This window comes from Chiroxiphia lanceolata, chromosome 3, assembly GCF_009829145.1.
Source record: "Chiroxiphia lanceolata isolate bChiLan1 chromosome 3, bChiLan1.pri, whole genome shotgun sequence".
Lineage (NCBI taxonomy): Eukaryota > Metazoa > Chordata > Aves > Passeriformes > Pipridae > Chiroxiphia > Chiroxiphia lanceolata.
Genome location: NC_045639.1, coordinates 65,324,222 through 65,351,624, shown reverse-complemented (window position 1 = coordinate 65,351,624; position 27,403 = coordinate 65,324,222).

Below are 27,403 nucleotides of genomic sequence, written 5' to 3'. Positions count from 1 at the left end.
CTGCTTAGAAAAACTGTTGGCTTTGAAATTTAGTTTATAGATCCATAGTCTCTCCATATATCTCTTATCTGTAAGAGATATATGTCTCCTATACATCTATCATCTAACTGAAACTTGTGTTAGCCTGACTTAAGAGGATAAATGAGGGAGCATTCTGAAAAGACTGTGTTTATGAATAAGTCTTTTAGAGCCTAACTGAGACTAATGGGGTTCTAAGGAAATTAAGATAATAAACCATTTCTCAAAAATAAAACACCTTCCTGCAATCTTTTTTAAATATTTTATAGAAGAATGTGTCTATTTCATTCATAAGTTCACAAGATCTTCAGATAAGGCAGAAAAGCCAAAAGACAGCTGAATTGAGGCACTATAATGGGCAGTAAAGAGAGGAGAGGAAGGCAAAGCTGATTAAAGATTTAACTACCTGCATTAGCTACATTGCAAACTCACCAAAAGGCTAGGCTTGTAACACTACTCAATAAAAAACTTATGGATTTTAATTACTTGAAATAATTCATAAGTTGTGCATATTACCCAAAAAGATTAGATTTGGTGGAATCTGAGAATTTTAAATGAACAATGTAATGCACAATTCAGGAATAGAATGGATGTTTGGATCATCAGATCTGTGTCAGAATTAGTCAGTTCTAGACTTTTTTCTTACAGAGATCTACAACCAGACTCTAAAATAACTTCAGAGTAAACAAGTTTAATTTTGAGTATAGCTTCATAAAAATTTTTTTTTCTAAAATTCAAAGTGATTCTGTTTTTATATGTATTCCTTCTACACTACAGATACCTGTGTGAATATTAAATCCCCTATAGTACTTGATCTCTGTGGGGATTATTTTCCTCAGATGATAAGGCTTGGGCTTTATGGTTATCAGTGCTGTTCTTTACCCATGCAGCTGTGAATACATGTAGAACATGGAAAAGGCCATAATCTGCTATGAATATTTATCAACACTCTTCTTGAAATTGCAGGAGTCGTGAGTAAAGTCACACAGAAGAAAAGAGGGTGCTGTACTACTACCCTGCCATATATAACCCTCATATATTTGTACCATGTTGGAAAAACCACTATAGAAATATCTGGAAAGATTAAAAAGACAGCTTGAGCAATTTCTCTTCTGAAACCCATCAGCTACTAAATCTTATCTATTGTGGGCTGGAATCTTCTCTGAAAGGATCTGATTGCTTTAAAATCCCTTTGGAGCAAGGCACTTACTTGCTTGGATTGAGTACATAATGATTTACCACTAATGAAAGCTTGGTGGCATCTTGCCCCCCTACAAATACCCTGCTTCAGCCTCCTCATAACAACCACTGGGGCTAGAATGATGCCTGAAAGCTGAACAAATCCTGGATGTTGCAGCTGAGTTTTCTGTCCTGGTCCCCTTGCTGACAAAATTCCAAGTAACTGGAAGCACTAAATGCAGAGGGGGCTCAATAGCACTAAATCTACATTTCAAATACAGAAATTGAAACTTTATTTTTGGCAGATCAGGATTTTCAAGGCTTCTCAGATGAAGATAGTCAGACCTGGAATATTCAGTGAAGTCCATGGAGTTGAGTCTTGTTGTAAGAAGGCCAATGTGACAGGATTAGTAAAACAATAAATAACAAGTTGGTATTTTTCTGTGGTTACAACACATACAGGACCAAAGAAAAAAGTACCTGTTGTAAGGTACCAATATCATGATCTGTACAGATTGACTGTAGACAGCAGAGCACCATTAAATACTTTCTCTAGTACAGGAAGTTAATTGCATGAGTTCTTACTGTCAAGTTGCATAAATAGGCACATACACACTGTTTTATACTTTTTTTTTTTTTCTGACGAGTACAGAACAGAAGAAAAACCATTATATGTACCCAGAGGCTACAAAAGGCAGGAATTCTGTAAACAGGAAAAGCAGAATGGCAGCTCAAACTACCCTGCTAGTTTTGTGTGTGGGTCACTCGAAGCAGGGCTACTCTTAATTTGTGTGAGAACCCCAGGCAGGGTCAGTCTAATTGAGTTAGTCTTAAAAAACATTTAAGATAGTTTTAGCATGCTCAGATTTATTCTACTTACAGCTCACACTGGGGAAATTTCATCACTGAGCATGAGGTAGGCATCCTTACAGTCTCTTTCCCTCTGTTCTCAATATCCATGCTTCTTAGATTATATTAATGCTGTATACTGAAATTCCTACCATAAGTTGCCAAACAACAATTTTTTTTCTGCCCTTCCACAAGGGGATTGCTAAAAATACTCAGAATCACACAGCAGATAACAGAGCAAGGGTGCCAGAATACTGTTTGTACCACTTCTCCGTGGAAGATCCAGCAGTATGCTGCTCCTACCAAGTCATATGCAAATCCTCTGCTTTTCATTTGCATTGCTGAGATGGCAAGGCCAATCTTTCTGACAATTTCATACCATTCTGAAAAATCTACCCTTAGAAGAAAGGCTCCTACACTCATTCCAGCAAGAGACTTGAATAATAATAGGACACAATAAATTCCTCCTCCACCTTGCTTTTTACTGGTGGAACTTAAAGCCTTTACACCAACTGTGCTGTACCCTGCAAAAAAGCATAAAAGGGAACAAATTGTACCTTATAAGAAATAACTCATTTTAACAGTCTAACTAGACATGACTAGGCAGTAGGGAAGGCTACTGTTATGCCTGCCTGTTCTGTCATACAAGGCTATGCCAGAAGTCTGTGGAAGAGGTGGGAACTCAACTTGGCTCATTTGAGATCTGTACTGTAATTAGAAGGTCATGCTTCCAGGAGGATGAATACCAAACATGTTATTAGGTACTTTTTCCTCTCCAGTTCTTTCTCCAAGCCATTTCCTCCCTCTCTTCCCGTACAAAACTCTCTTACTACAAAGTTTATTGGTCTTTTATTGGCCCTGGATCCATTCTGAAGTTTTGCAAAGTTTTGTTTCAATACACAGGAATTACTTATTTATAGATTACAGGATTGTTTTAGAGTTCATTGTCATTTTGGGTCACTGAAGAAATCCCTAGCATATAGACTAAGGAATACATCAGATAAATACAATAAACTATTAGGATATGTTCTAGACAATATAGAAACTTTCCTACTTTCTCCAAGAACGGGATAAAAGTTAAGTGACTCGCCTATCATTTACAGCATAGGGAACAAATAATTTACAGTCCCTGTGTTTCTATCCTCAGTAGTGTTATTTAATTTATCCTCTTTGGAAATCTTACTGGTCTGATGAAGGATTCCCACACTCGTGAGCATGTTTTGATCTTTCCAGTAATAGATCCCTTGGTTTTATTTGTAGAAACACTCTTCCCATCAGTAATGCTGGCCATAATGATGTTCAGATGTGTCAAATTTGTCAGCTTCTTTATTTCCCAGAATAACTCATCCTGTAGTGGGACAGTCCTACAAATTTCTGGTAGCTCCAGTGTGCTGGCTTTGCAGGGTCAGGTTTTAGTAGCTGTGGGGCTACAGGGGTGGTTTCTGTGAGAAGCTGCTGGAAGCTCCTCCCATGTTCTGTAGAGCCAATGCCGGAGGCTCCAAGGCAGACCCACCGCTGACCAAGGCTGAGCCAGTCAGGAATGATAGTAAAACCTCTGGGATAACACATTTGAGAAGGAAGAAAAGTTATTGCGCAGATGTAGTTGAGGCCAGAGAAGAGTGGAATTGAGACTGTGTGAGAGGAACAACTCTGCAGACATCAAGGTCTGTGCAGAAGGAGGGAGAGCTGAGTCCACTTCAATGAAGACCATAGTAAAGCAGCTGTCCCCCTGTATCTCATGGAAGTCCATGTGGGTACTGAGATCCACCTGCAGCCCCTGAAGGACGCTCATGCCAGAGTAGGAGGATGCTTGAAAGAGGGCTGTGAAACTGTAGGAAATCTGAGCTGGAGCAGGGTCCTGGCAGGCACCTGCAGACCCATGGAGAAAGGAGCCCATACTGAAGCAGGTTTCCTGGTAGGACTAGTGACCCTGTGAGGGGACACACGTTGGAGCAGCCTGTGCCTGAAGGACTGCATCCTGTGGAAAATGACCCATGTTGCAGCTGTTCCTGGAGAACTGTTGCCCATGGGATGGATGCACATTGGAAAAGTTCCCAGAGGATAGTCTCTCCATGGGAGGGACCCATACTGGAGCAGCATCTCCCCGAGCAGTGGTAAGAACAATAAACTGACTGTAACCCCCATTCCCCATCTCCCTGCATTGTTGGATGGGGGGAAAGGAAATAGAACTGGCAAGCAGGGCACGGGGGGAATGTATTTTTTAAGATTTATTTTACTTCTCTTTATCCTGCCCTAATTTTGTTACTAATAAATTCAATTAATATCCCCATACTGAGTTTGTTTTGCCTGTGACAGTGTTTAGTGAGTGATGTCTCCTGGTCCTTATCTCAACTCATGAACCTTTCATTATATTTTCTGTCCCCTGTCCAGTTGCAGAGGGGAGTGCTAAAGTGGCTTTGGTGGGTGCCTGGCATCTAGTCAGGGCCAACACACCACATCCAGTTAGCTTGTTCTTGTTTAAGAGATATAACTTCTATCTGCTCTGAAAGGAGAGCAGTGACAATAAGAAAGACAATACTGAAAGGGAAGAGCTGATTTTCAAATGTCTTGTATATTTTCTTCTTCCATTTCTGAGAAAATCCATCAAAAGCTCTCTTGGGGTTCGTCAGATAAGACAACTGCCAGAGTGGATTGTGAGAAAATCGACATAACCTACCATGCTTCTGCTGAAATCTCATCATATGCCCTTAATTTATTCACAGATAAACAAAATGCACTTTATTGCCTCACATGCATTGTTGACAGACGGATCTTAAGATTCAGCCCAGGTGTAAAGAGACAGAAATAAATGAATCTGTTCTTTTTATTTCACACCCATACTTGTGACTTTCATCTCTACCTGAAAAGCTCCTCAGGCTCTCTATCTATTTCTTGTTCCATCCAATAGACAGATCTTCTATCCAGATACTTTCCTGTGCCTTTTAACAGAAGTCCTTCCCACTGGAATATTCAATTTGCAGAGCATGAATTATATATATCATTATTATCTGATTTAAAAGTAAAATAACATTTAATTATGAATGTACATGAGTTCCTGGTTCAGCGGAAAGCTTCACCAAAAGAAAAGGAAAAAACACCTGTCCCCCACCTCACACATGTAAAAAGCGGTTGTTTCATTTCACACTCCAAGAAGTAACGATTAGATAAGTTATGTGAAGTTTAACAATGAAAGTAGAGTGCAGGATTGAGATACCAGTGTTTCTTTTAATACAGAACATTCCCTATCCTAATAAGCATCTTTATCGACTTCACTGCTCAAGTGTGCAGATAATGTGCAGTACAGAACCTGGGAAAATTTCACGCCATACTCATAGTTTTCAAAACTTTTTAAGCCATAAGGAACGCTGTATTCCTCAGTACCTTAAGCTGTGTCATACTGTTGGAAACCACAGAGATTGAAAAGCAAAGAAAAAGGCAGTAGTAGTTGACATGTCTGTTATTTGCCCTTAACTTATATCTTAGGGTGTACAGAACTTGAAAGTTCAAAGTACCCGTTGCCATTAAGGAGGGTTCCAGAAACAGAGGAGCAAACAGGGCACATAAGATCTTTGAAATCAAGGTAATAATGTGCTCGAGACACCTCAAAGCTTGAAAAAATCGACTCATGTCTGTGAGGGTAAGGTCTTATGGTGAGTATAACAGTGCTCTATACCTGTTAGCTTTAGAATGTTATTTAACTTTGTGCTGTAAGGCAAACCAGTGTTGAGTTTATGTCAGGTTGCCCTTGACCACTATTATCATCAGAGAATATTTTAGTCAGGGATGCTGGACCTGAACTTCCCCAGGTTTCAAACCAGAAATCATATTGGCTGAATAGAAGTTATTTTGCTGTCTGGTTTCGGCTATTTTCTATTATGTAATATTTCTCTCTTTGCCGAAGAGTTGAAAGTATTTCCTTGTCTTTCTCAAATTCTACACTCATGGTTTGGACAGTAGAAGTTGAAAATCTGTCTGTGTCTCAGACTTGAAGATGGTAATGTCCAGTCCACTTGTCCCTCTTCATTAATTTAATTTAAATGTGTTGCAAAACTGAATTCAGTCAATCACCATCACTGGAGTGATGTGTGATACAACATAATTTCTCTCCTGTGCTTTTAGAATGCTTGCTAATTCAACAAATCGGGGGGGTTCATTTGGGATTTTGTAACACTGCCAAATGCACTTACATAGGATTTGCTGGACTCTTGTGCCTCCACAAGCTGCTGTCACTGTAACAAGGCATAGGACATCATACCCCTTGTCTCAATAAATAGACTAAGTTTGCTAAGATTATGTGAGGTCAGTGAACCCATGCAATATGAAGTGGAGGTCCACTAAGGCTGTGCTGCTTGGGATGTTTCCTCCTCTCCCTACCTGCTCGGAATATCTGTCAGCAACCAATACCAATCCTGCTTCTGAGGATGGTGATAAACAAAAAAATTCACCAGCTCTATCTGTTGCCTTTGACTAACATATAAGGCAGGAAAGAAGGCAACTTGATTGTGTGTGAATGAAATCAGTCCATGGAGTAAGAAATCTCTCCATGCTTTTTACTTTTCCTGCACGTGAATGGAGTTTGAACTGCATTTCAAAGAATTTCTGATGACATTTTTAAATCATACACTACCACTAGAATTTTGAATAAGACAGATTTTTTTTCTTTCAGGATTATGCATTTAGTGAATTTTTCTATTTTTTTCTGCCAAAATACCAGCATTTATAAAAAGCACAAATAAAAATTTAAAATCTTCACACCTAAAGTGGAGTTTGCTTCTTCTGTTTTAGCTTGTCCAGAACAAGTGAGAAGTTCAAAGGAAACAGCTCCCACAGGTGAAAATGAAACCTTTGAAATAACCATGGATTCTATTAGCTTGGACGGAGAAGAGATCTTACAGCCTCTACTCCAAACACCTTCATGTGCACAGCATTTCTCCCTGCGGGAAGAAGATGAGAAGAGTTAGAAGTAAACAGAATCTGACAGAGGAGGATGAAAAAGCCAATCTCTAAAGTTGTTTCTTGGTGTGAGGCTGCTTTAATGCTGCAGTTGGCTCAAGGAATGCCAAGTTCTTTGAGATAGAGAAGGCTTGCTATTAAATATAAAATATAGTAAGAGGTAACCTTCTGCTTAAAATTTCCTCTACGGGTTTGTGTTTCTCTGTCTCATGTGTCTTATCTTCTAATCAGCCTAGGTACAAGACTCATCTCTACTCTGGTGTAAATATAAAGCTCAAAAGTAAGTCATCATTCCTTCTTTTGGTAAAATCTGTGAAAAAGCACTGAAATCTAACATATTGTAAACAAAGAGAACACTTGAGTGTGCTTTCTGATATTAATGTTTGGAAAATGGCAACATTATCCTTGTGAATATCCTACCTGGAATTGTTCCCCATACTTACCTATTACATGGAGTTACAGTTCAAATGCCTATTTCCTGCTTTGATACACTCTCCTGCACTGAGATGCAGAAGTAAAGAGAAGGAAATTTTGATATTCTATGAACTAGTCCAGTGATGGCTGGAGTTATCTGGTGCCTTGCTGAAGAGTCTATATTATTAATGGAGTAGATGGAAACCTTTCTGTGAAGGGGATGAAGGTGACAGAAGAGATTCTGATTATGCTTCTACCCTCTCTTTTTAAAGGCATTTCCTGGGGATGACATTTTTAAGGTTGCACTTCCTGAGATTAATATTTCATCTAAATGGAGAGTGCAGTGAAACGTTTCACTTCTGTGTGTTGTGTATGTGCCTCGGAGGAACATGTTAGCCCAAACACAGGGCCATAATGCTGTACAAGTCTGTCTATACAATTTTCAGATCAATGCTGGCTCCTATCCTACCACCTCAAAGCGTGGGCAGAATAAGTTTTTGTCTGCTTCCAAACCATGGTGTAGGCATACCCATTCTTCTGGATTTATGCTTATTGTCTTTGGCACAGGAAGGTGGTTTCAACCCTGCATTGAAGATGTGAAAGGCACTAGCTGAATGTATTGTAAGTGACCTTTTCAAAGCTCTTCTGATTCAAAGCTCAATTGATTTCTTAACACTTGTTCTTTCAGCTTCTGGGCTGTGAGGTAGGGGCAGGATTCCTGCTAGCAAAAATTATAGAATGGATATTGAAAAGGTTAAATCAGTTCAGTGTCTTCATAACTATCTTTAATAAATTTTGATAGGCAAAATAATGCTGATTTCTTGTACTACTGCTGTAGACAGATTAAAAAAAAAAGAATCTTTTGATGAATGTGCGTGATTGTAATAAGAACATAAAATGATACATACACTTAAACTTTTTTATTTTAAGTCCAAGAGTGCATTCTTGTGGTCCTCCTGATGAGATATACCTGAGCAACAAAGCAGCATTTGCACAGCTTTTGATCTTACAAAAGTCTTCTACTTTTACAAGTCTGATATAATTTGATGCTTCAGTGCTTTTGACTTATAAATGGTATTTCCAAATCCCTTTCATTCTTTTGGAGCTGAATTTTATGGAGAAATAACAAGTAGACGACATTTTTGTAAGTGGAAAGTATTGGCCTATCTTTGCTGGGTAGAGAGCATTTTCCTATGGAGTAGAATGTAGTCCTGGTATGTTCTTCCTCTGAACTAAATTGTTTGGTTTTTTAAAGGGAAAAGCAAACACACCTTTAAGAGCTGAAGAATATAAAATTTTGGCCTATCTAAGCCAAAAAGATAGGAATTCCCCCAGAAAAATAGGAATTTTTTTCTACCTTAGCGAATCACCACAGTGTAACCACTCTTGGCAAATATTTGAGATTACTTAGTTGTCTTTAAAGTTTTGATCATCTATAGGGAGTATGGCTTGACACCAGCTAAATTAAATATATAATGGTAGAGCCTTTTCTAAGAAAACAACTTTCAATATCAAACTTGTACATAACCTAATAGAGTACTGTTAGAGTGACAAACTCCTTCCAGCATGCTGACATTTAAAAAGCAGATATCATATTCAGTATGATTTTCAATTTCTGGCTGCAGCCAACACTACATCCTGTGAGGGTTTTGTTGCAAGATGCTCTTAAGAAGCAATTTGTAAAAAGGTTTTCACAAGATTTAGTGAAGATTTGTAGCAGAGTAAGGCACTCTTCGCTGGTTACCTATAATGAGGAACAACAGCTATACTAACAAACAGAGGTAAGCAAGGAGCAAGTAGATAGGGTCCAAGGCTCACAATGTGCAAACCAAGACAGCTGAACCAGGACTGAGATTTAATCAAGTACTATAAATTACTGGTTTACTTTTACTGTGAATTAGTTTCAATAGCCTTGATTAAAAAAATTGCATACATTTGATAAAAGCAAAAAACAGGAACTAAAAGGTGACCAGCTAATTTTACTGTTCAGGACTGAAATTATTTGATGCGAAGGTAGTAGGAGCTTTATGATAACTTAAATACAGATTTGGGACAAACATCAGACATCTAAATTTTAAAAGCTGGCCTGTTTATTACAGAAAGGCTAGTCTTGAGTATAATAGAGCATTCGTTGCAATCCAGGTGGAGGCAATGATGAAATTTGCAGGTGAAATTATACACTCACAAAAGTAATACGAAACTGCCAAAACTGGGGGTTTCTATGTTGCAGGTCAGTTCTAGCTTGAGAGTGTGTTGTGGTTTAACCCCAGCCAGCAACCAAACCCCACACAGCCACTCACTCACTCCCCCATCAGCAGGGTCAGGGAACAGAATGGGAAAGGTAAAAGCCAGAAAATTCATGAGTTGAGATAAAGAGAGTTTGTGAGGCAAAGCAAAAGCTGTGTATGCAAATAAAGAAAAACAAGGAATTACTTCACTGCTTCCCATGGGCAGACAGGTGTTCAGCCATCTCCAGGAGAGCAGGGCCTCATCACCCATAACAGTTACTCAGGAAGAAAAAAGCCATTGCTTCAAGCATTGCCCATTTCCCCTTCTTTCCCCCTCTTTGTATACTGAGCATTATGTCATATGGAATATCCCTTTGGTCAGTTTGGGTCACCTGTCCTGGCTGCGTCTCCTCCCAACCTTCCATGCACCCCCAGCTTCCTTGCCATCATGGCAGCATGAAAAGCAGAAAAGGCCTTGGCTCTGTGCAAGCGCTGCTCAGCAATAACAAAAGCATCTCTAGATTATCAACCCTGTGTTCGGCAAAAATCCAAAACATAGCCTCATACTGGCCACTATGAAGAAAATTAACTCTACCCAGCCAAAACTAGAACAGAGTGGTTTCAACAACAAATTAGTATTGACAGTACAGTGCTTGAGAGCATACAGCAGTGAGGCCACTCTGCATCTTTCTGTACTTACAGCATCATTGCTAACTAGAAGATGGATCTCAAAATATGCCTATCTTGTGTACAAGTCAGTGACCAGGAAGCTATAATTCTGCTTCAGTTCACTTAGGATTTTTCTATGTTAATGAAAGGGAAATAGTTCGTGCCAGAATTTTGTATTTAGTATTCTGAATGTAGAGATACTTGGTATATAGAGCCTGCTAGCAATGACCCATGCTGGCTGAAAACCCTGTGGCAGGGCACTCTGGACTCTGGTGTATGGACCCAGGCATTAAGATTTGCTAAGAAAGTCAGCACCTTATAAGTTTGAACTGTAAATGAAAAACAAATGTTATGTTAAAGACTAAGAAATCAGGAAAATCTTTTTCTTACCTTTTAAAGAGGCTGTACTTGGGCAGGGAGCGCTAAGTCCCTGAAGGTGGCTGGAGCTGTGCTTGACTGGCTGCTCAAGACAGAGGACCAGCACCTGAGAGAATTCTACTACAGAGAAAAGTTGTGAGAAGCAGGTCTGGAAGAGTAAAAAGTCTTCCTTTCCCCTCTGTCCCCATTCTAACGAAGAATGCTTAGGAGCATCTGACAGACTCTGAAGTGTGACTCAGGCATCCTGGGTAAGTTGCTGCTTACAGCAGAAAGCTGTGAAGAGTCAGCTAGTTGGAAAGGCTAGATACGGAGACTTTTGTGGATTTTAGACTGCTGTTACTGAACATGGCCTAATGGGGCAGCTTTCAAGTCACTCAGATATTGCATATTTGTATGAAAGGAGAAGTACATTTAATTGTGATAAGAGAGTGAGGGAAATGGGAGAAAACCTGGTTTAGTGAAATGTTTTTAACTCTACAGTTATACCAGATGTGAACAAGACTGAAATGACATTTCAAAAATATATTTTCAGTTGTTCACTATGACAGATTCCCAGACCAGCAATGAATACTGTAACCAGGGCAATTCAGGTTGAGGGTTATTTTTTGCATTTACTAAAAATAAAAAAACAGCCTTGGCTCAACAATACATCTCAATTTTCCCTATTTGAAGCTTTGTAACTGAACTGAGATTCGCAGAGTATAGACACAGAAAGAAGAAAGAGGAATAGAGTATCCTTAGCCATGTTTATTTTTCCTGGTACTATATCTTGTGTGTTTCTCCAAAGGATACAATTTAAACTACTCATCATCATGCAGTGAGGATAAGCTGTAAATAACCATTACAGAAGCAATTTTTAAGACAAACTAGCCAGCTATATGCTGTGTATTTTACTTGCTCTTACAACGAACAGTGAGTACTGACTGTAGCTAATACTTACATCATTCAAATGTCTGTAAATTACTTCCACTCAAACTGGGGCACACATGTATATCTAGAAATGGCTCTATTCTGGCTCCTAATGACCTGAAAGTATAAAACGGGTGTCAGTGTCACATACCTCTGCTTACAGCAGCCAGCAGTGCAGCTAGAGCTGTAGAATAGTTTATGTAAAGAGCAAATACTTTAAATCACAAGCATTTCTTTCCCTAGATGGAATGAAAGTATTTTGTATAATCCACAGCAGTGCTTACAAATGAATAGGAAATTAATTTGTGTAGTGTTGAACAGATCTCTGAGGTTAACAGGGATGAGGGCAGGAATCTTAATCACTTAATGACTCCCCTTTGTTGGTAGTAGTGGTTGCCTCCTTTATTTTAAATAAATAATTTAAAATGTGATAGTCTGATGCTAAAGCAAGTACTCATTTTAATTGCAATGCTGCTTTTAACAGAGATACAGAATATTCTGTGCCTAAAGTCATAATACAGTTTTTGCTCAAGAAATTCTTCACTTGTACCTACAGCAACTGTTTTCAGATGCATAACTTTTGATGCCAAGTAAGAGGCTTGGAGGTGGAATTTTTGTGTATCTTCTTCTTTCATATTCAACTAGAGCTCAAAAGCACCAAAATAATATTCAAATAAAACCCACATTGGACCAAATCCATAATAGATCCAAAAGGTGTCACAATACACTAAAAGGATACTTTGGAGCAAATAAATGGAGGATTGTATAAAAATTTTCTTAGGTTTGGAAGCAACCTTGCCTGCTTGTCTTGATCTACTGATGACAGGATCTGTTTGTTCAGCTCTTGTGAATGAGATACAGAGTCCTTTTTTTTCAAGTAAGTTTTCTTCTTGAAGGCATGATTTATGAGTAAAATCTCTCATAGCTTACTGAGGAGGTGGGAAATGAAGCTGAATTAAAATTTTTATTGTTCCCCTCCCGCCTTTCTGTTCACTACCAACACTGTGCCCTCTTACAATTTAGGACACAGCTCTTTGGTCTTGGGAAGGGCAATCACCAAGGCCACCTTTCCAACTTCTTCCTCCAGGAGGAAGTGGTAGGAAAACTACAGGAGTGCATGGTACAATGAAAAGCACAGCAGCACTTCGCATAATCAACACTGAAAAATTCCATAGCATCCTCATGGTCTCAGTGCTCCTTGTGCAGATAAACCAGCTGTATTGAGATGCCAGGGTGGACTTTGGTCTGCAGATAAAGACCACAAGCTCAACTAGGAAGCAAAGACTGGGATATGTTTATTGTCAGCAAGGAGCTCATCCTGGTAACATGACAGGGTATTAACAGCAAACCACACCCTGTGATCCAATAAATAGTTGTACAGTTTCCAACTTTTGTTTCATTTATTGATCAGAACAAGCTACATATCAAAATAGATTGGATGTTGCCTTCCACTCTCATGTTGACAGTTTTAATCAAGATCCATCCTCTTGGTATACTCCTGTTATATCCATGCAGTATCTGACCATCCTCTGCTCAAGAGTCTTGTATCCCTTATTTGTATGGGGCTCTGCATATGCCACTATTCTCGTTTTACATTTGAGCTCATTGACATTGATGGATATTGCATGGTAAATATCTCCTTTCAGGTGCACATTACTCAGCACTTCAGCAAAATCTTTATATGAGCTGAGCAATACTTCAGCAAGACCTGCGATGAATGCAAAGATGATTTATTTTCATTCATGAATATTGCTTCAATGGATAACATAGTAAATTTTATTTTGGCATACATGATTCAGTTACCCTTTGCCCTAAGTCAGATAGCCCAGATGAAATCACTTCATGTACAATATGAAACAAAAATGTTATGTTTGCTCTGTTAGCTGGAATTAATTTCTATTGATTGAGTAAGGTGTATGTAATGTTTAACTTATTATCTGTTGTGTCTATTTCAGGTCCTGATTTTGCCTGGGCAATTTTTAATTCTTCCCTGTCTGTTCTGACACAGCCTAATCTCTCTGTTGAATACAAAACTAGAAATTCAGAGTATAATTATAAATGTTTTTAATACATGCTATGCTAATGGTATATTTAGAGCGAGAGGCGGATGTTTTCAATATTTCAACAAATGAAACCTCTACAACTATAAAGGAAGTCAGAGGCCACTTTTGTGAGGTGGGTGCATGCATGCTTTTGGAAAACACTCTTAGCTTTCCTTTGTAACAAGCTGACATTTACCATGCATACAAAAGATTTGAATAATCCAGTAAGGAAAATCAAACCATTCTTAGGACTGACTATTTCTTGGCAACAGGATCAAATGTCCTACACACGTGGTATACTGTTGTATGGCTTTCCATCACATGCAAAGTGGCTAGTGTAATTGTTAATGGTTGTATAAAGGTCTCCATGATCAGTGGTGATATCTTTCCTGCATGTAGTTTAGAAATTGACCCCAAAGATAGGATCTACCTGGACTATGGGGAAGCAAGGCTTAAGCCTTTGCTTTTGATTCAGAGAGACAAATGCTTGAACTCGTGTCCTACTTTCTGAGTTTTATGATACGTTATTTTGAATTTTCTATTCTACGTTAGGGCATCCAGGATATTTCGACATTGTTTTTTTTAAATCATGGTGTGCAACTGTTTGTCAGACAGTCTTGTTGAAGGGGAAAAAAAATATAAATGTTGTTTTCTGTTTCTTTTTCCCTGATACCTTTAGTGCTGTATGTTTTTTTTTTCTGGACTTACTTCCTAGTACTCTGTAAATATATCTCCCTGTGTTTTCTCTGCTTCCTGGTTAAAGGGAACATGCAAGGTGGATCCCAAAAGGTACTCCAGCTGGGCCCAATTGAAGTCTTTTGCTTTATTTTTGTATCAGTTTTGTTTGTGGGTTTGGTTTTTTTTTTTATTTCTCTCTCTTTCCTCTGTTCCCACATAGTCCTGATACATTCGTAATTCAGTAATGCTGTTTTCTGGCTGTGTGGGTTCCTATTTCATGCCAATGACACTTGGTGGAGCCTGGCTGCCAGGCCAGGTGGTTTGTAGCTGCCCCACTGCCAGCACAGTCAGCATTGCTGCCTGTAGGCAGGCACTCACAGAACAGCCTCTCCATGCCCTGCTGTGCAGGCAAATGTGTAGCTCTGCATTTTGAGTAGCAGAAGTAGAAATTGAGTGGACTGAAGTAGCAAATGTTTGCATACAGCTCTGGCAATCAATGATTCCATTCAGTCAAGTTTATCGCACTGACACATCCAGGAAGAGTTTCCATTCTCCTCTTTCTACTTTTTTTAGCAAGCAACAGTTTGAGAGGGCTAGAATTGTGCTTGTAAAATCAACTCAGTGGTATTTTCTAGCATATGGGCAGAAATCACAAAAATTGAGGTTAATATACTGAGAGTACAGATAAACTGATTGCTCCGGAGCTCCTGGAAAGGTAGTCTAAGTTTTCCTCTAAGGTTATGAATGGCTGTGAAACGGAGTGTTAGGAACAGCTGCTTCCATTGCCACTGCTAGGACCACAGTGTAAGTGGAGTAAGGAACAAACTGATATGAATCTGTTGGTCTTGTGACCAAATATCCTTGCCTTGTTCTTGTCCCCAAGGGTCTATAGGGATTGTATTATTTTATAACTATGTTAATATTGCAAGTGTTGAATACAGGTCCCCGTGTTTACTTAGTCAGCCTTCTCCATCTGCTTAACCACTGCCTTAATGACATTGCTGGGTGTTCAGGACACATAGGCATCTAAAGACTGTATCAGTGAAGAAAAGCCAGACTTTAGTCTCCAGGAGTCTGAAATAGGAAAGGATATGAGATAACTGCTGTTTCTACTCAGCAGAGGTAATGAGGCAACTGTTTCTTTGTGAAGCTACATGCAAGATTTTTTTTTCTACATTATAGCCCCGTTCTTGATAATATTCTGACGTGAGGTTCCATGCAGATCAGGTTTTTCGGCTTCTCTAAGAGCATTCATGTACTTGTGTGCATAAGTAACTTGGAATGAGGCAAAGATAATACCAGCAGAAGCAGGCACCAGTCATAGTCTCTGCTTTTGACTTCCTTTTCTGTCTTCTTTTTTCTTGTTCAAAAGCTTGTGGAAATGACAGAGACAGCCAGCTCCTGCTCACAGCAGGTAGCCTCTCAGACTTGGAACAGAATTCTTAACCCAGTTCTGTTTTTCTAAATATGGCCTATTTCAGGGCTCCTTTCACAGCAAGGTTGTGCTGAAATTGGAGCTCTTGCTTTTTCGTTCATTGATGACTGCACTTGTTTCATGTTTCTTCAGACCCTTTTGTGCCATCCTGCTTCCACTATTTTGCTCTTAGGAATTCTCCTATATTTTTCCCCTCTCTAGTCCCAGACACTTTGACAAGATAGGATCAGAGCTGCTCAAGTAGATCATGTGACAATTATTGCAAAAAGAAGTGCTGCTCAGCCTGGTGTTTCACTTTGTGCCCTCTGATCTGGCACAGGTCCCTCACCCTGCTTGTACTGTCTATAACCCACTGAAAATGAGTGTTTGGGAGTCACAATGAAGAAACTCTGTTCTGTATTTACCAAGCACTTTTGGGTGTTGTAGGGTCCAGCAGTCTTAAAGAGTAGGTGCTGTTCTGGGAGCAGAATTCATGAGTCTGATTTAGGAACAAAAAGATGGCATTATGCTATTATGGAAAAAGTAAGAAACTAGTACTAAGTATCACAGTGACATGCTGAATGCAATGACACCTGCACGGAAATACTAAGGGGAGGAGTATGTTTGTAGCTTTTCTTCCTATGTAACTTTACAAAAATGGAAGAATATGTTAATGAAATAAATTCTTGTGCTTAGAATCTTCTATACAGCCCAGGGTTTAATGCACTCACAGAAAAAGTAAGAAGTAGATTTCTAGGCTTTCCATGGAAAAAAACTATGGCAAGAAAACCTCCCCAGCTAATCTTAATTTGTAAAACAGCTATAATGTCACCTAGTTCCAGGAAGGTTTCTAAAACCATGAGTAGCAGCAAGTGCCTGGGCCAGACAGCAAACTCAGAGCAAGGGATCTCTTATTCTGCTCACTCACACATTGCAACTCTTGGTAGTATTTTCCATTTCATAGCCCTTAGCTTTTCTTCTCTAGATATAGTTACATTTTGATCCTATTTAGAATTCTGGTCTCCACAGCGTTCTACAACACATGGTTCTGTAGTTTAAGCAAGCTCAGCTTAAAGCCTGTAATTACAGAGTCACAGAATGGTTTGTGTTGAAAGGGATCTTAAATATCATCTTGTTCCAACCCCCCTGCCATGGACAGTTTGATAATTTAATTTGATATCCCTTTGTTCTGACATTATGATGATCTGAATAAAATTTCTTCTTCATCTACTCATTATGTTATAATACCTCCACTGTATTCCCACCTGTGGATCTTTCTTTTACCGCCTCAGAAATTCTACCTAATTTAATCTCTCATCATACATCATGTCATACCTTTGATCAAATCTTTTATTCTTTTTCTGTATTGCATCCCTTTTAAAAGAGGTGACCAGAACTCTCCATAAGAATCAAGACACAGATATTTCATTAATAGCATAGTAACACCTAATATTTACTTTGTCCTCTCTTTCTGTCCTGGTAATTTCTATAGTTCCATTTATTCTTGTCACCACAGATAAAAGTATTATATTTTCAGAGAACTATCTTCAGTGGCTCGAAAATCTCTTCCTTAGTAATGAGAGGTAATTTCAAGACTACCATCATGTTCAGAGAGTTAGATCTGTTTATTCCTCATTCAAGTTCCTTTGTGTTTATCAACACTGAATGGCATTTTATCTATACTGATTTGAATGGAATTTCATCAGTATTGTTTAATACCAGGAGATCCTCTGAAATCTGCCTTCTAAGTAAGTCTGCTTTACTCCCTTGAACTATATTCATATATTTTCTAACTCACTGAATTACCAAGAATCCAGATCCTTGTAGAGTTTACTTGCCTTATATTAAGTTGTCAACTTACAGGAGGCAACTTAGGGCTGGTGAGAAACTAGTTTTGTAAAAAATGAGCTTTTACTCAAAATCAAGTAAAGTGTCATCACTCTCTCAGGCCCATTCTTTTCAAATTCTGCTTTTTCAAAAAATTAGGTGTCTTCTGAGCGCATGTAAGGATAAAATCTGTTTACTACTGGATAAATTCAATTATGATGCTGGTTTTTTTTTATTTTAAAAACCATTGAGAACAAAATTGGTGCCCAGCTTGACAAACAGTATATGTATGTAATAGACATCCTTGGGTATCCAGCAAAGTTTTGTCCTGAAACCTGAAGTGTTTGGGTCTTCATCCGGAGTATAAGCAACCTTGCTTAGATAGCTAAACTACTGAATTTTTCAGAGCAGATATTTTTATTTTGAGAGTGACAGTGGAGAAAGGTTGATGTGACTGATGAGATATGTGTACTCTCATAACAGCTGGTTTAGCTTTTCCTACCAGATACATTACTGGATTTAGCTCTGGACACATGCCGCATCCAAAGACAAATTTTAAAAATATTTACTTTAATGTAAATGAACAACGAAATGCATTTGGGTTTGGGTTTCCCATGGGTTTCTTTTTTTTTTTTTTTTTAGAACATTTGTGTAATTCAGATTCAGTCACTGAATAATTGAGGTTGGGAGGAACCTTCATATGAATGAAGGAAGCTTACTTTGTCCGCTCTCTATTTTCAATGGGTAGGAAACAATATCACTCACTGGAGGTTAATGCTTCTTGCATTTCTGAACATATCCAAATGCAGAAAGGCCAAGATAAATAACTGCCTGTGTTCCTTAAAGGGGGTGTTACAGCATGCATGCATTTTTCCCGGCTACAATAAGGGAAGATTAAATTTAGGTGCCACATCCAGTCAAGAAATTTTAAGACATATCTAAAGCCATATTATCCCAGAGAGTTCAGATGGTGAAAGAACCACCAGTTTCTTATATGATATATATTGCTCCTTTACCTCTACTTCAGAAATCCAAAGTTCAAATGCTTCTTCCTGTCCTTTTCCTCACTCCTTCTTGTTTAAGAGGAGGGAAACACAAAGTAGAAAATCAGTCACATTCCACTAACATGACATAGAATTGCGAATGTCGTGTATCAATTGCTAACAAAAGAATTTGCTGATAGGGCGTAGAGCACTAATGTTCAAAAAGACCCAAAACTGTGGATCAGTGTTCATAAAAACTATACCTAATTGTTTACTGAAGAGTTTTACTTCTCTCACAGTGTAAATGGGAACTCAAAAGAGGATCCTAGAAATGTAACATGATTTTAGCATATAGCAGAACCAACCTATTTGTAAGCAGGGTAGTTAAAGACTGAAATGTCTCTTTTGTTTTCTTATTTATGAAAAATGTAGTAAGAAGTGTCTTTGGAACCCTCTGACTGCTTCAGGAAAATCTCCTGTGTAAAGCTGGAGAGATTTTCTTGAGTATGACGTAAAATGAGAGAGGATCTCCCTTCTAAATGACTTAGGAAATTAGAAGTTTTAGCTTAGACAAAAATTATATTTTAATCAACTAAGGGATTTGCTTTCTTGGCGTAGTAGTTGTCTTTTCTTTTAGGACTACAATTACTTTCAGGATGTAGAATGTAGATGAAACATGGGAACTAATAGAGAGTGTACTGTATGTCCACCTGAAAGAAATCTGCTTACATACCTCAGAAAACTTGATCAATAAGAGATTGTTCTGCTAAGAAGTAAATTCAATTGAAGATTGTTTAAACTAATGGGAAATTCTAGTTATCTTTAATCAATGATGAATATATGTGTCTTAGCTAGTCCTAGAACAATTAGTTTAGGAGTTAGAGGTCAACTGGATCAATCATAGATGCTAGGAGGCCTACCAAGCGAGAAAAAAGACTCTGCGAAAACGACCAGAAGAAATGGATGCTAGATGGCAATCCTACTCCACGAATGAACTCCAAGATGATATTTGACCCCAAAATCATGACGTAATCAAGGGTTGGGTGTGAAAGGGGGTGTCTTTCAGGTATCACTGTATTTATATTCCAAAATTTGTGCTGATTCTTCGGTTCATGTATGGTGAATCAATTCCCCATGAACACCCAGCTGGCATATTAAAGAGATGTCCGATACAACGATTTCTGGTCGTTGGGTTTAGTTCTTTTGTTTCAGATGAAAATAGCATCCTACTTTTTTACTCTTATGGTCATCTCTAATTATTGCTGCCACATTGTGTACTGAAGGTCTTATTCAAAGTCTAGTCAAGGTGTTTCATGAGATCTCACTAAACTTTGAAACTAAAATATTAAGGTAACTCCAGAAAAATATCATGCTGAGTGCAATATTATTCCAAATAAAATTTTTTAAGAAAAGTACTTGCAAATATACTCCTCCCTCTTACTAATTTCTTTAGAATAAAAAACTAACAGGAAGTATTAGAGCTGTAAACGTGCTATTAACTCATAATTTAAACCTTAAATTTCCTCTCCAAGGGAATGTTAATTAAGGGAACGCAAAACAAATTTAGTGGGAACCTTTATAATTTCCTGATATTACACTGTCCATCTTAATTCATTCCTCTGGTCACCCTGAGGTTTTTCAAAGGAAATGGGTCTATGTGCATATCTTCTATTTACAAGCATGACAGTAAGTGTGGATTAAACTTTAAACCTTCTTGCAGCCCACTGAAATGATTAGCCTTAGACGAAAACAAATCCAGAAGTCTTTATCAGGCAATTGATCCTAAATATCTGATTCCAAATACTGTTCTCATGAGGAAAAAAAAAATAGTGTTCCAAGTGGACAAACATGATTTGCTTCCAGTAGCAACAGAGCAGTGATGAGCAGGATGTGCACAACACAAGGACATGGCTCTACCTGGACATCTGAATCATGAGTGCCACAGCAGCTGGACTGAGCAACGGGAGGCACACCACATGGTCAAATTATGAAGGCAATGTAACAGTCACGAAACTCTACCTTCTGCTACAAACAGTGGAGCCACATTCATGCCCCAGATACAGCATCTTTATTTCATTGCAAAAAGGATGTCTGGCTGCTGAGATCAGCTTTGAAAAGAAAGGAACAGAACAGTTAGATTTCAGTTTAACTTCCCTTCTACATGTGGGGTGCACTCCAGCTCGTCTGATTTTGTTATCTACGGTGTAGAAATTTACCTCTGAGTTGGTGACCCCAGGCTTTGTTTAGATTTGATTAAGGGATATAGATGCTTTTAAGGCACCATTCATCCAGTCTATTTGAGCCACCAACTCCAATGAAAGATCAATTATGGCCCAGATCTACCTATTTTTCTCAATTGGCAGTAAAGGGAGCCTGGAGTGATTAATTCAGACGTAGATTTTTATGCATGTATCCCACTCTCTCCAGTGTCCTAATTGAACTCCCTAAGGCCTTTTTCTACAAAGACAACTAGTTAAAATCTTTTGTGACAGCAGTGTCCACCTAATTTCATGAACCAGTTTCTGTTAAAGGAAGTAATGGAATTTTTTTTGAAATGGAAAGTAAGCTTCTTGATGTACTTTTATACACTTATATGCAGTCTAAAGGATGTGGTTGTATATGTAAACAGAGAAGCTTTTTCAAGATAAATCTTAAAGGGATCACTCTTGTGCTCTTTTTTTTTTCTAATCAAGGGAGAGTTTAAACATAGTGATTCAATTAGAATTCAAAGTTGTCCTCAAAGTCTTCTTGTTTAGAATTTGTATTATAACTAACTCTGAGAATATATTTTAGGACTTAGTGAAGTCTGAAAGCTTTCTGTTGGCTAGATCTGCTTGTGCTATGCAAGTACTTGTTTTCAATTTAAAGGTAAGCTGGAAAACTTGGAAGAACAACTTCATCATCCCGCAAAAGGGAAAAAAAAGTGGCTGTGACTGGAATGGGTCCAGGCTCTTTAAGAGATGATTTGATTAGAAGAGACATCTCTCTTGAGTGGTAACTGAGGTTTATAGTTTCATGGCCAAAGCAATAATCAAACATATGTCCAGAAAAAACAAGTAACCCCTCTGCATCTGTCAGTGTGAGCTCTGTACAGGTTTTTTTTCCCATTAGGTGTGTTCTAGGGGGAACTTTGAGAATTATAGTGCCAACAGTATGAAGCCTGAGGACGCTCAAAGTACTGAGTTTGACTGACTCAAGCTTTCAGTGGATTCTCATGAGCCCATGCAGCCTGGGAATCTGAGCATCCTTTTGCATATCTGAAAAACACACATTTATATATCATGGAAAACCATGCTAGGCATTATCCATTCAATACTTATCAGAGAAAATAATCCATGTGTTTGTAATTTAACTATGTTGTTTTGTCTTCAGTCAAGAGAAAAAAACCAAAATTGTTATTAACCCCTCAATTTTAACTCAAAATCATTGGGGGTGCTAATCTCTAGTGTGCAGAGTGGGAACCACTTCCTACAACTGTCGAGGAGTTTCACTCAGCAAATCTTCACTATTGGGACTCCCTGACACTGATCTCAATATCTATAGTCATGTCTTGCAGCACATTCAAATTGAGGATTCTGCTTGTGAATTTCTCCTAGGCTGGTGGCAAGCCTGTGTGATACTCAGTGCATTTGGGCTGTGAGATGAAAATATTCTACAGACCTTTCTGTTTCCCTCTGATTGCTGGACATGCAATTTGACAATCCTGTTGGTTTCTTCACAACCTGCATCATTAAATTTGTCTAACTGGGGAGAGCTGCAAGGAGGTGAGCTTGTTCCATCAGGCACTGCAAGGGAAAGAGGAGCATAATGGTACCTTTTCTACCTCCCTTCTCTGGTAACAGCAGAAATGGCCGGTCTGGTTTTCTTGAGTTTGACCAAATGCTGCCCCTCTGTGTCCCTCCACTCTTCTTTGTCTGTAACTACTTTGCCTAAATTGAGGAATTATCCATAGCTTAGTGGTGATGACTTAGTAAGCAGCTATAACAGTAGCAGTTAGCCAACAGTTGTCACAGCATTCACCACCCAAGACAACTTGGTCATCTGAAAGTCATGATGCTGAGGATGGGCTAAGTTTGGGATCTTCAGTCTGACCACACTCAACTCTTTTCTCCAGAGGAAAGCAAAGACTTTTATGGTCTCCATCAGTCTTTGGAAGAAAAATTCCTCTTGACCCCAAATATGAAATGTATTTGTGCAAGTAAGCCTTCTTTAATCACCTGTCTCCCTTTACCTTTGTGTCTGAATGCTCCATGCTGACAAATTTTATAGCATATGATTGGGTAGATGAAAAAGCCTGTCATTTTTCTGCTAGCTTTTTTTCTTTCTTTTTAATTGAATGATATTTGAGCAGGTTGATGAGCCCGAAACAAAAGACCGTGCAGGTATTTTATAACAGATATCTGTCATCTTCACGACAGGCAGATGTTAATTTATACTCCTTTTTTTGCATACAATATATCAACATTTTTCATGAATGTCATAATCAATATCCAGTTTTCCATTTTCTGCAACAGCTTTTTCACCTGATATCCTTCAGTAAGAGTCATTTAGACACAAGATGTATGGGATCTCCTTCTTCAGAAGCCAAGTCAGCAGTGCATCATTTTTCCCCAGCAGATTGAAATAAAATAGGAAAAGTAGAGATAGAAAAGAAAATAAAGACTGTAAAAATTAACATATCAGAAATGTCTTAAAAGAGTCCAGTGACTTTAAGAATTAGTATGGTTAACTATAATTGAGTATTAGCTGTATCTTTTGTTCTTGGGTAGACATAAATTAAACAATTACAAGAATTGTCGAGGTAAGTCACCAATTTATTTTTTTTTGTAAAGATAGTGAAGGATCTTTGTATCTACAAATTCCAGTCATATTTATTGCTTTTTTAGCTGAGACGAATTACTTCTTTTCAGCTCTTCTGTCTCTTCTGTTAAAACATCTGAATGCTACATCAATGTTTATTGTATGCAGAATAAGCTTCCCTTTTTTCAGTGTGCCACCAAAACATATATGCTTGTGACCTTTAATTTCTTTCTCTTTCTTGCTTTAATACCTAGCTGCATTAAAACTGTGTTATTTTGATATATTTACTTTCAGTTACACTCACATTTTCACCTCTACCACTCTTTAACAGTCCTTATTTATATCTTTGAATATAATTTTTTTTTCAAACATTTCCAATCTGTTCAGAATTTGTTCCTAATTATTATTATTTTTAACAAGAAAAATGGATAGTAGTCTTGAGATGGAACCAAAGAAAGAGTATGGTAAAATGGAGTAGTAAAATTTCACTTTGTGTGTGTGTGTGTGTGTGTGTGTGTGTTGTGAAATAATGGTAAGTGGATGCAAAGGGCTTTGTAAGTCACACAGTCGCTGGAAGATGGCATGAAGCAGGTTAGGGCAATACAGCCCAAACCAGAAAAGCTCGAGTGAACATTTTGCATAGGCTCTCCTTCCTGAACTGAACAACCACTGGAGTTCTTCAGTGCTACTGTGGTGGTGGGAAAGAGTTTTGCCCCTGAAGTTATAAAATGGTAAATCCCCAGGGGGGGGCGACCCTTGAAGATTTGAGCCAATGAGCACTTCTGCAAAATATAAACATATCACAAGCAGAACGGAAGAGAAGGTAGTTGTAGTTGTTGTTGAAGAAGTGGCCATGTTGTAGAGCCAAGAGCAAGGGGCTCGGAGCCCCTTGGGGCCTCTGGGCCCACCCCCCAGCCCCTGGCAGGGGGGCTACAGGGACTTGGAACAGTGTTAAACTGGGCTAAGTACCTGTAGCTAGAAAGTTGGAAGTTTTCTCCACAGTGAGTGAGCAGAGACAGAGCAGCAGCAGGAGCAGCATCCAGAGACTGTGACTGAGAGCCAAGAGATAACGGAGAAGCAGCAGAAACAAACATGCAGCCTAGCAGGAAGACACAGAGTTGTCTGAAGAGAACGAGAGCTAACAGCAGAGAGAGCAGAGTTAAGCTCTACAGAGAGAAAGTTTGGGTAAGAACTGAAACCAAAAACCCCCAAACTCCTTGGAGACCCCCCCTAGAAGGGAGGAGTGAAGTGCAGTAGCATGGCAGAGAGGAGCTGAAAAGCTCAGGCGTCCTGGAAAGCTAGACCAGGACGGCCAAAGGCATGCAGAGGGGGTGACCTTGGCCCCCCCTCACTGCTGCTGCTAAGCTAAGTTAGCAACCTGAGATCAAAGCCCAAAAGCTCTGTAGAGGAACTTGAATCCCCTGAAGATAGGGACGGTCACGAAGACCCCTGAGCTTCGTGATATAACTTCGTGAGCTTAGTGAAGTGACCCTTGTCCCGGTGAACACAACCTACAGAATAGAAGACCCTCTCTTGAAGATGAGTGACCGAGAGGGCTTGGATACCCCTCGTGTGTACTGGCAGAGATCCAGCTATAGCTGCTGCGTGGAAGAGAGAGATAGACTGCTACTCTGATGAGAATGCTGCTCTGAGAGTGGAAAGGATCTTTCCTTCTTCCCTCCTGGACTTTTATTTGGAGGGGAGAAGAGATTTGATCCATTGTAAATACTGTTTTGTCATGGTTAGAGGTAGTTAAGATTGTATATAATGTATTGTAGTATTTATTGGTACAGTCATTGTAATATATTCCTTTCCCCTCTTTGAATCTCATGTGGTGTCTGGAAAACCCATATCACACTGGGCTGAGATGTGGGAGCAGGGCTTGGACTAGGGAATTGAATTTTGGAGCTCTCAAACCATGACAGCTACTTAATTGTTAATGTTAAAAAATAATTATCAATGAACTTATTAATAAAACCATATAATCACCAAATGATTTGGGTTGGAATTGATCCTCAAAGATCATCTAGTTCAGGGGCAAGGACACCTTTCACCAGATCAGATTGTTTTAAGCACCATCCAACCTGACCTTTAATATTTCCAGTGGTGGGAAATCCACATCATCTCTTGGCAATGTATTCCAGTGTCTCACCACCCTCACAAGAAATAATTTCTTCCTAACATCTAATCTAAATCTACCCTCTTGCAGTTTAAAATCATTGCCACTTGTCCTGTCACTACAAACCTTAGTAAAAAGTCTCTCTCCAACTTATAAGCCCTCTTTATATGTTGTAAGGCTGTAATAAGGTCTCCCTAGAGCCTTCTCCATGGATTGAGAACTGGATAAATAGTATATCCCAGAGTCATAATCAGTGGCACAGAGTTCAGTTGGAAGAATTTCTTTACATGTGTTGGAACAGATTGCCCAGAGAGGTTGTGGAGTCTCCCTCACCGAGATATGCAAGAACTACCTGGATGCAACCTTGTGCCATGTGCTCTAGGATGATCCTGCTTGAGCGGGGAGGTTGGACCAGATAAACCACTGTCCCTTCCAACCTCACCCATTCTGTGATTTTCTTCTCCAGGCTGAAGAACTGTATCTCTCAGGCTTTCCTCACGGGAGGGATGCCACAGCTTTGATCCTTTTTGTGGCCTTCCTCTGAACCCACTCTAACAGGTACACATCTTTATTGTACTCTAGACCCCAGAGCTGGATGCAGCACTCCAGGTCTCACCGGAGTGAAGCAGTGGGGCAGAACCACCTCCTTTGACCTGCTGGTCATGCTTCTTTTGAGGCAGGTAAGGATGCAATTGGCCTTCTGGGATGCGAGTGCCCATTGCCAGCTCATATCTGATTTTTCATCCGCCAGTATCCCCAAGTCCATTCTGCAGGGCTGCTCTCAAATCATTCATCCCCTAGTATGCATTGATATCGGGGATTGCCCTGATCTAGGTGCAGTGCCCTGTACCTGACCTCGAAGTTCATGGGCCCACTCCTCAAGCCTGTTGAGTTCCCTCTGGATGTCACCCCTTTCTCAAGTATATCAACTGCATCAGTCAGCTTGGTATTATCTGCAAACTTGCAGAGGGTGAACTCCTGGCCCTCATAGGTATCCTTGAGGGACAGCTCTCATTATTGCTTTTCACTTGGACATTGAGTCATGGATGAAAGCTCTTTAGAGGTGGTAGACCAGATAATTCTTTATCCATCTACAGTCTATCCATCAAATCCATATCTCTCCAATTTAGTGGTAAGAATATTATGGGACTCTGAGTGAAAGTCCGTAAAGAAGTCCAAGTAGATGACTTCCACAGTTCTTCCCTTGTTTAGGCATTCAATATTCAACTCTTTCTTTGCTTGCAGAAGTGTGTCAAGAGTAACTCTTAAGTCAGTTCATTGAGTTACCCTGATGTGAAGCTATAGCCAGTAGAAAAACTGTCCACAATTTACAAAACAAGCTATATTACTTTACTCCTTGTAATTACTTTGAACAGGAGAAGTTAATTCTGAAAGTTTGGGATGAGTATAATATAAACACAACACAAAGTTTTACATTTTCTTGTAAGACTCACAAGCGTGAATACCTTACCTGTATTATGTTTCTGTAAAGGTTTTTCACTAATTAGGTGTGGATAATTACAAGTAGGGTTATCTTCATTGTATCTCTTTACTTATTTTATACCTACAGATACAAAGGCAGTAATGAAAGATGTGCAGATAAAAAGCACACTCATGTATGAACTTCAATGACATACACTGCTGATCAGAGATAAAATCACATACGCTGAATCATAATATAATACGTGTTGTAGCACAGAATTTCTTTATAAGATGTTTCAATAAACTAAAGTATCTATCAAAATAATTTTGATGAATGGACTGTCATGGTCCAAGTGAATAATGTTTCCGTACAAAATATTGATGTGGTAAAATAAAAATGTTTATCAGGAAAATACCAAAATTTTCAATATTTTTTACAATTTATCACCTGGAAAACTTCCTTTTTACCTCACTGAAATATTTTTTTCAGCTTCGATATATTATATTAAACACATTTTGAA